At 36.3% G+C, this 9,157-nt stretch overlaps 1 long non-coding RNA gene across 1 annotated transcript; it reads left to right on the top strand.

The window, feature by feature from the left end:
• Positions 1-8,002: 8,002 nt before the first annotated feature.
• LOC107052109 lies at positions 8,003-8,768 on the top strand. Its single transcript, XR_001464278.3, has 2 exons — positions 8,003-8,144; positions 8,539-8,768. It is a non-coding gene; the product is annotated as an uncharacterized LOC107052109 (long non-coding RNA).
• The last annotated feature ends 389 nt before the right edge of the window (positions 8,769-9,157 follow it).

Raw genomic sequence — 9,157 nt, 5'->3', positions numbered from 1 at the left:
AGATAACCAAAAAGAATAAGATTCCACTTCTATAACTCATGAGATCAGATAGAACAGCGGGATGTAACTGATGAAAATTAGAATACTAAGACACAAAGTACTTGTACTTCTAAGTACAAATACGGGAACATTAATACCCTGCAAAGAACAATAAAATGAAGTTGGTTTTGGAACAAGGGGATCAGGAAAGCACTCTGACAAATGAGAAGTGATTAGAAGTTCTTGACTTGTTTATGCCAGAAAAAAAAAAAAGCTTCACAGAGACAGGGCTGCTTTCTCTAAGTTCAGGAGGGTGACAGATTCCAGAGAAGTAAATACAAGTAGTATTAGCATGTTGGAAAGAAGAGACAGAGGATATAAACCAGCAATGAGTAAGACTTTTTAGACACTAGAAGATCCCCAAACAATAAGATAGGCAGTTCTTCAGGAACTCAGACTACTATGAATCTCTTCACTTGCAACATCTCCATTATCTCCAAACTGACACATTTTTCCTACCTTAATGGCTATTCGTTTACACTATTTGATAATTCTTTGTATGTCTTGCACACTGTACACAATTATGCAAATAAGAAAATACAAGCACAGTCTTCAGTTCTTACTTTGTATGTTACCCTACACAGTACACAGCTTTGAAATTTGTAAATTTCATACACAGAATTAATCTCATTTTTGCTGTGTCTTCATGTTTACTTCAGCATAAAGATGAAAATCATGGTTTTGTGTTGTTATAACATTTAAATTGTGACACTTAAAATACATGTCTGTAGGTAACTTTCACAGGGATTCCTCACACGTGAGCATCTCAGTTGTAAAAACTACTAACATTTTTTTACAATGCTCACTGCTTTTCTGTGCATTATATGCTTCCAAAGTTTGCTGTTTATTTGCAAGTGATTTTAGTCCCCACTATTGTCTTAAACAAATGAATAAGAAGCTAAAACTGTACACTTTGTGCTGATCAGATGTGTAGATGCCTTTATTCCCTCAACCTATATTGTGTCATGACAGCTAATTTTCTCATTTTGCTGTACAGGCATTACAAATTGATCATCATTAATACTCACTTTTTGCCTGAGGTTTGATTTTTCATTAAAAGAGCATAAATAGAGCAAGTTTCAGCTTACTGCAACAAAAAAAAAAGTCTTTTTTTGATGAAGCCAATTCCAAGCTACACTTAGATGGACAAGAGCCATCTGCCTGGTTATCAGCTGTCCCACCTCGTCCTTTCTATGCGTATGACTTCTCTATATCGTAAGAGAACTCCAAAGAGCAGGACTTTCTAAGATACAGTCAGGTCTACCTCTTACACAAAAATTCCACAGGTTAAAAGAATAAATAGTCATCCCACTTAATAAAGATTGTCTGAGTTGCAACACTTTTAATGCCAGCCATGAGGTATCAGCAGTTTTGGGGCAAAGCATTGAGGAAGAACGTAGAGGAGTGTAAATAGAGTTAATGCTTAGAGGTTAGGACTTCCCGTGACATTACACTCATACTGCACTGAAATGACGATGCTCCCTGCTGTTGAACACAGTTTACTACAACCCTCTTCCAGCATCAAAAGCTATCAGAAATTCATCTCTATGGTTCTTGCAGTTGTACCTTAATCATAGCAGAGTATATCAGGAAAACATATCACCACCATTACTGACACTTGTCTGACATCCATCTCTTAAAGAACAGTAAACCTTTTATACATTTATACACTAATGTTATCCCAGAGCACGAAAACAAACCTTAAACTGATAAAAATGGAAAATAACTCTTCTATTCCCAGCTGATACTGCCTCTGTTCAACATGCTCAAAGTAGGCAATTGCCCAGTACACAGCTTCATATCTGTGTGGATTTTACAGATAAAAGCTGTGTACAAGAAGGGATTCAGCATACAGTTCACTGAATATCTCCATTTTTTTTTGTATTGAACTACCTATAAAATGTGATAGCTAAATGTTTACTACATTGATGATTTAACTCGCTTGTAAAATGCCTTGAGAACAGCAAAATAAAACTCAGAAAATGAAGTTTTATTATTTTATAGTTATCAGACAAATTCTTAAACATGATTTCCTTGTTAGAGACGGCTGGGGGGAAGCTTTTTATTCAACTTTTGCTTTCTGTTGAGAAAAAGCCACTAGTGAAAAAATATTTTCCCAAGTTTGCGAATCTCTATTATCTGTAGTTATGAAGCTTTCTGACAGTTCTTGTGATTTAAGGCACACAGAATTGGCTGACACTCCTCAGACATTTGGCAGCCATCAGACTTTCCTTAGCACAACTGTAACGACTGTGTTTGAAGTAACAGTCCTTCTGAAAGGCAGATGGATCCCTGCCCAGCCTGCTCCCTCAGCTGATTCACTGGAAGAGAGAGTGGAGGAGGAAATGTACACGTTTTACTTTGTGCAGAATGGAGCCTTAGTCCCAGAATTTATTCACATCTAACCATTACCTGTAAAGAGGCAAGAGAAAATGTGTTTGCTATTATGTGTTTTACCTAGTGTGCAGTTGCAGAGAGGGAGGCATAATGGGTTTTGGTAGCTTATGCATGAAGCCCGTGTTGTAGCTGTGCTCTGGTTTGTGACACACTTCGCTTGCTCTCTGACTGCCTCAAATCCCACCTCTGACTCTCATGTTCCCTTTCACAGTCTCCCCTGAGGCTTTTTAACAGCTCATAGTATGAGATATCAAAGTTACTGAGAAAAAAACCTTTCCTCCTTAGAAACCACCTGCTATTGCCTCCTCTTCCAACACTTTTGAGTTCACTGTATGGGAAACTGATTCTATGATTCTATGAAATCAGGAAAGAAAAATTCTAATTTATAACTGCAGATATACTGCCTACAGTTGCAAGTCTGCCCATCTCTCTCCCAATATAACTCTCCCATCAAGCACAGGGAAGATATCCAAGGAGAGAGAGCTCTTAAGTATGTTCTCAAGCCATCTGTGAACATTTTAAACCGTGTTCCAAAGCACACAGGAGACTACAGCATCATATGGAATGTAAGTGAAATGCACGGCATGGGGCTGGATCCAAATAGATGACTTCTGTAGGGAGGATAGCAACAACCCACACATGTTTTTTTGGAGCATCATTTTACATCTCCAGAGTCAGACTGGTGAGTATTAGGCTATACAACTCTGTGCTTACAGATGATTATTTTGATTAATTAATATGCTTCTGTAGAAAGACAAATCTTTTATGGACTTTCTTAGAAGCAAAACCAGCACAGAACATGCTGATATTGAAGCTTTCCTATTTCCATCTTCCATGTGCAGGAGTAATGCATTTGGAGTCAGAGAAAAAAAGAAACAAAGACATATTAAATATATGCCTAAGACTAGAAACTTCTGTCTGAATGAATTGCTTTATTTCAGAAACCATGCCAAATTGATTTCTTTAAATAAAGGTTTATTTTAACCTTCCTTTGTTCATTGTGAGTAAACTCTTATGGTAGCCTGTCTTTTGGAGTTAATTGCTGCTTGTCTCCTTGGATATCATCATTTGCATAATTGTGATTCTTTTCAATAAAAAGGGATTATATAATCTTGGAGAAGCAAACATCATAAAATTTAAATTTACATGAAATTAAAGAAATAAGTGTTCCATGGTAACAGTGCTATTAACTTCCACCAAAGAATAGAGTCTTTAATACTATAAAGTCAACATATTTATAGAAAATAATTTGGACTATGCTGCTTTTCAAATGTCATGCAAAATTAAAACATCAGACCATACTTTGAAGCAACATTACTGAAATAAATATTAATGCCAACTTTATGTTTGTAATAAAGACATAAGGTTCTCCTGAGGTCAATTTCATATTTCTGACTTGAAAAAATTGTAAGAGTAAAAGAAGCAGATGGATAGTCATTTTATAAATATGTGTAAATTTTGAAGCATGCCATGTAAAGTTTTCTATTTCTTCCTGTAGGCACGACATAACTAGTGCTTGCATAAATGAACTGCAACAAGATGCAGTGAGATTCTGAGTTTATAGTAGAGTTTTTCCTGCCAGGGTAACTGGACCATTTTACCTCTTCCTTCTTTAAAGTATGGATTAATTAATTGTATTTGTTCTTATTGCCACTAACATTTGAAATTGCTGAGAGAACATGGCAGGCTAATCTAATTAAGAAAGTGCTTTGTAAGCTGAAGAATAAAACCAAATTAGTTCAAAGACCTGACACTGAAGAGCTACCAACCCAAATTCTCTAGCATTGTGTCAGTAAATTTTTAAATAATTCTTTCACAATGCATTGTGACACATTCAATAGTCTAAGAAATTAAATTAGGCCAATCTGTAGCATAAAAACAAATAAACAACCACTCGCACCTCTCTCCCGCTTTGTTTAGAGCCATCCAGTTTCCCACAAAATTTCTGTCAAGAATTTCTTACAATTAAACCAGGATGAAGTCCTCGATTGTTGCAACCTCAAATAGATCAGTATAGAGAACATAACTATGGAATATTATATGGCACTCAATGCAGTCACCTCTCTTCCAAGAATGGTAACTTTTGAAATAAGATGATGGAGACACAATTCAAAGCACAACATACATTTTAGAAATAGAAGAAACTGATGAACCTGAACTACTTTAAAGCTGAAAAAAATTGCTGCTCCAGCCTGAAAACAAGTACTTTTTCCTTTTACTTTATAAGGTAAATAGGCATGACAGAAAAAAAAAGAATAATCTAGATGTCATCATGATCTGAGAATCAATTAATATGAGTCTATTGCCTTAGCACACCATGCAGTTCCTCAGCTCAGCACAGTGAGCAACATGAAGTCTTAGAAAAAGCTACTGGCCCCATATCAAGGCATTTCTTTGCCTTCTGGTTTATTTTTTTTAGTTCAGAAAGACAGATAAAAATCATCTAGCCTGTGATGGCCATCTTAGCCCTCAGAAAAGAGTAACTGTATTTTACTTGTTTTTCCCAAATGACAAATGCTCTTAAGACAGTAAATCGGAATGTCTCTTCTACCCTGCACTGCCACATCTGCTGTGAGGATTTGGGAAGCTATGAATTGATGTTCATAGCAAAGTAAACAATTTTATCACTGTTCAGTGTATACAGAAAAAGATACCCAAAACAATAAAACCAACTGTATTTATTTTAGGCATGAATCTTGGCTGCGATAATTGGCTGGCAATATAGACAACATAGAAAATCAGGCTATGCATGCCTTGTATTTGCCTTTCTCATTGCAGCCACATATGTTAAATATTCCAGTTAGATTAGAATAAAAATCAAGGGGAAAATAGTAACTAAAAGTGTAGGTGTGGAGATCTTTTATTCATTCATTGATAGGAAAAAGAAACCATTTCTGGTTCAATAATTGCAAAATGTTGGAATGCTTCCTTCAGAAAAAACACCCTTGCAAAACACATTTTCATGTTTAGCAAAACAAAACAAGGCGAAGGAAATACTAGGTATCCATGTCTTGGGATTTCATCTTGGGATAGGAAAACATTTTCAAGTTTGGAATAGTGACTTAAAAAAAAAAAAAAACCTACAGATTTGTGTTATCCGTCACATGTATCGGATCCTTGGTTGCCATGTAACTTGCACCTATGCAGTACTAATCTAAGGTGTGCTGGAAATGTTCAAGGAAATTTATTGGTCATAGGCATACATTCCAGAACCGTCCAGAAACATCTTGTGAGCTACACTTTTGTTCAGAAAAGTAGTAATGGAGATTCTGTACAAGCTTTATGTGACTTAAAGTATACATAAAATGTATCCTCTAGCTTAAAAATGGATGGGGGAAATTTCCATTTCAATTGAATTATGTCATAATTACTTTGTTAGGGAGAAATTATTATCTTTTTTAATCTTCATTTTTAAAAGGTTTGGGATACTGTAAATACATAGCTCAGTGAAATATTTTTTTTCTCAATAACTAGAGATGACAACAAAAAAACAACAGCTCGTAACTCCAAACTGTTTTTCTAACTTCATGTCCAAATGTTAGATAGAGAGTGATAAAAAGATAACAAATAAATGAGCAAAACCTGTAGCCAGACAAGCAACGCACCAGCAAAACTGCATTCTTTCGTATATAGCTTTGTAGTAAAATGGTAGAATCTGTGCTAGTGTTGAAAAAGAGAGCAAGCTGGAATTTCTCCTTGAAGTGGAAGGATGAGAAGTGGAAGATTTTTTTCTAGAATTGAAAGCACTGTGAATTACACCTACACATACAATGTTGAACAGCAAACTATGCTCCACGGGAACGGCTGCAGCTTTCACAGAGGCATGACAGTGAGGTTAACCCACTGGATTACGACATGGGAAGTAATGCTTGTGATAAAGTCATTGGCAGCCAGAACTTGATGAGAACCCAGGTGTTCTACTCTTATCTAGATTTTCTCTAGCAGACAGAGCTCTTCCGGACAGACTGTCTTCTTTTGAGCACAGATGGTTGAAATTAAAATAGCTATGACACTTCATTAACATTTTGGGGACAGCTGCTTTCCGTCTATTCTTTCTGTCTGGACTGATTTTGTCCTTTGCCAAGTTTGGATCTGTACCTCATGTAACTCAGACAGCAACACAACGCAACGAGTCACTGCTACAGCAGTGCTCTGAAAAGTTAGGCATTACTCTCTGCCAGTGCCTGCACCACCTGGCTCAGACTGGGAGCTGCAGAAATGGTCATTAAACAAACACACATCCCCATGTGTCCTCCAAGGTTGTGTATCTAAGTACATATGCAAAAAAAAAAAAACAACCAACCAAAAAAACCTTAAATTGTTACTGTACTATATTATACTATAGTATAATTTGTGTTATACGTACATAAAGTACATTTCAGAGGATTAATTCAAACATTTTAATGAAATAAGAGAACAAGACAACCACTCCTTGCTTCTCAGTGTATGACACTATTCAGTGTACACCATTCAGAACGATCCAGCCTAGCAGATGTTATTACAAGGAATTATTCTGATCCATTTTTTCCAGGAATAACAGCAAAATCAGTATCAAAAACATGATAACTATGAGCACAGAAGCAACAGAAGTTCTGTTATTGCACCCTCAAGAACAGACAAAGACAGCATCATGTTCTTCTTAAGAAAAATACAAATAAATAAAAATAAGGTAAAAAAAATCAACAAGGGCATTTGTCTGGAAGTTTAAACACCCATGCCATATTGCTTTGCTTTATTCCTGATTCCTGGGCTTATGAAAAATATTAGCTGTACATTACACCCAATGTGTGATTTTAAGTCTGGATTAAAATAGCTATTAAGAGATAAGAATCAATGTAGAGTGTTCAAATGCACAGCAAGCCATTATTACATGCAGCCAGTACAGATTGCATACTAGCTGCATATTTTCCAGAATTCTAAGTTAAATGTAAGTTACTGCTGCCACCAACAGGATATTCCTCAGTATATTTTATCCTTGTAGCTCCCTAAATTTGCCTTTCAAACTTCTGTATACTTGCAGGATACTTCCGCTGTGATTTGAATTTCACAATCAACACTGAAAAAGCTATACAGCAAAGAACTCTACGTTCCTAGTAAACACAAAATATACATTATTTTTCCTCCTCATGAAAAAAAAATGTACAGAAAATAGCCTACTGTCCTGGGTATAAGTCGATTGCTTCAAAAAACAGTTCCTCACCCAAGCAACACAGAATAAAGAGAGCCTATGAAATGGATGAAGAGTTCGATCTAGTGAGTACCATAAAAAGTAGATTGACACTACTTGAATTTTTTTACAGTATCAAGAGATTCTATTTACAGATAATGTAATCACGGTACAACCATGTTTAGAGCAAACTGACTGAAAAGAGAGGAAAAAATACTGGGATGAAAAGCACTGCTGATATAGATGAGGGTCTCCTCCTTTTCACATTCTTCTGTTGATCTGACCTTGTTTGGCATGTGTGCTTGTTTATGAGAGGGGAGCAGAAGGAAAAGTGAGGGAACTGTCTTGGTTCACATGATAGATGGAGGGGTGGTTTGCAAGTGACTTCACAAAGCATCCAGGCTTTGTAGAAGGGCACGGAACATGGCTGAGGAGGTGTCCAGCAAGGCTGTACCATAAAGATCACCCCCAACCCCCCTCCCAAATAAATAAATAAAAACAAGTAAGAATTATTTTTCATTACAGCTGCCATAATACACTGGTAAGTATCAGTGCTTGCCAAGATGATAGCAAAATTATTGTCTGTAAGAACAAAGCTTTGACAAGACTAGCAGATTTATAAACAAATCAATTCTAATCTGTTGAAAGGTCATCCTTCCATTAAGACTGAATAGGAATGAGATTAAATTACATGGTTGGCTACAGACATCAACAACAGGGCACCAAGCAGAGGGGCAGTTAGGAGCTGAATTGCATTAAAAGAGTAAAATAATACTCCCCATCTTTTCTCCTGAACACTCGTGTGAGGCTGGCTAGACAAGATCACATTGATATATCTATATGGTCAAAGGGAAATGTACAAGTAAAGAAATGCTGTAATGATAGTTCACTCTGTTTTTACACAATAAATGTTTCTTTCCTCCTCTATAAATTAGGTCCATGTGATGAAACCTGCAATGGCAAGATTCAACTGCTGTGGTTCATTCTCTGCTGTTTTCCTTCCCTGCAAATTTTCCTTCTGAAAGGCACAGAAACAAGATGCGTATTCTGCAATAACGGACAAAGAGGAGCTAGAGAAGGAAAGGGACAGAACAGAAAGTTTGACTTCAGCACCCAAATCCTCATAAGAAAAGTTATGCTCTAACTAAAAGGATAAGGAAATACAGTTAGTGTCTGGATAACTTACTTCACTTTTAATGTTTCTGCAAATTCCAACATGAACAGGCCCAATGTAAATCAGCTTTCCTCACTAAGCTGACGGCTAAACTACAGCAGATGCCAGAGGATTTTTAAACTGCACAGGTCACATTTAGAGGCTGATGCAGTACAATGCTGATATTGTCTACTAGCTTGATTTCAGCATTCCCTTTGAAGGTAGAAAAGCACTTTGCAAAAGACTGAGAGAAAACAGTTCTTCACTTGTGCCCTCAGAATATGTTTTTAAACTACCTTTTCATTTCTAATGTAAAGACAAAGAAAACTAGTCACTAGAGAATCACTATTAAATATAATATAACATGCATTTCTTGTTCTTTTTCCAACGTTTGCTTTAAA

This window comes from Gallus gallus, chromosome 4, assembly GCF_016699485.2.
Source record: "Gallus gallus isolate bGalGal1 chromosome 4, bGalGal1.mat.broiler.GRCg7b, whole genome shotgun sequence".
Classification (NCBI taxonomy): domain Eukaryota; kingdom Metazoa; phylum Chordata; class Aves; order Galliformes; family Phasianidae; genus Gallus; species Gallus gallus.
The sequence above is the reverse complement of the archived record's forward strand: the minus strand, read 5'-3'. Positions and strand labels throughout refer to the sequence as shown.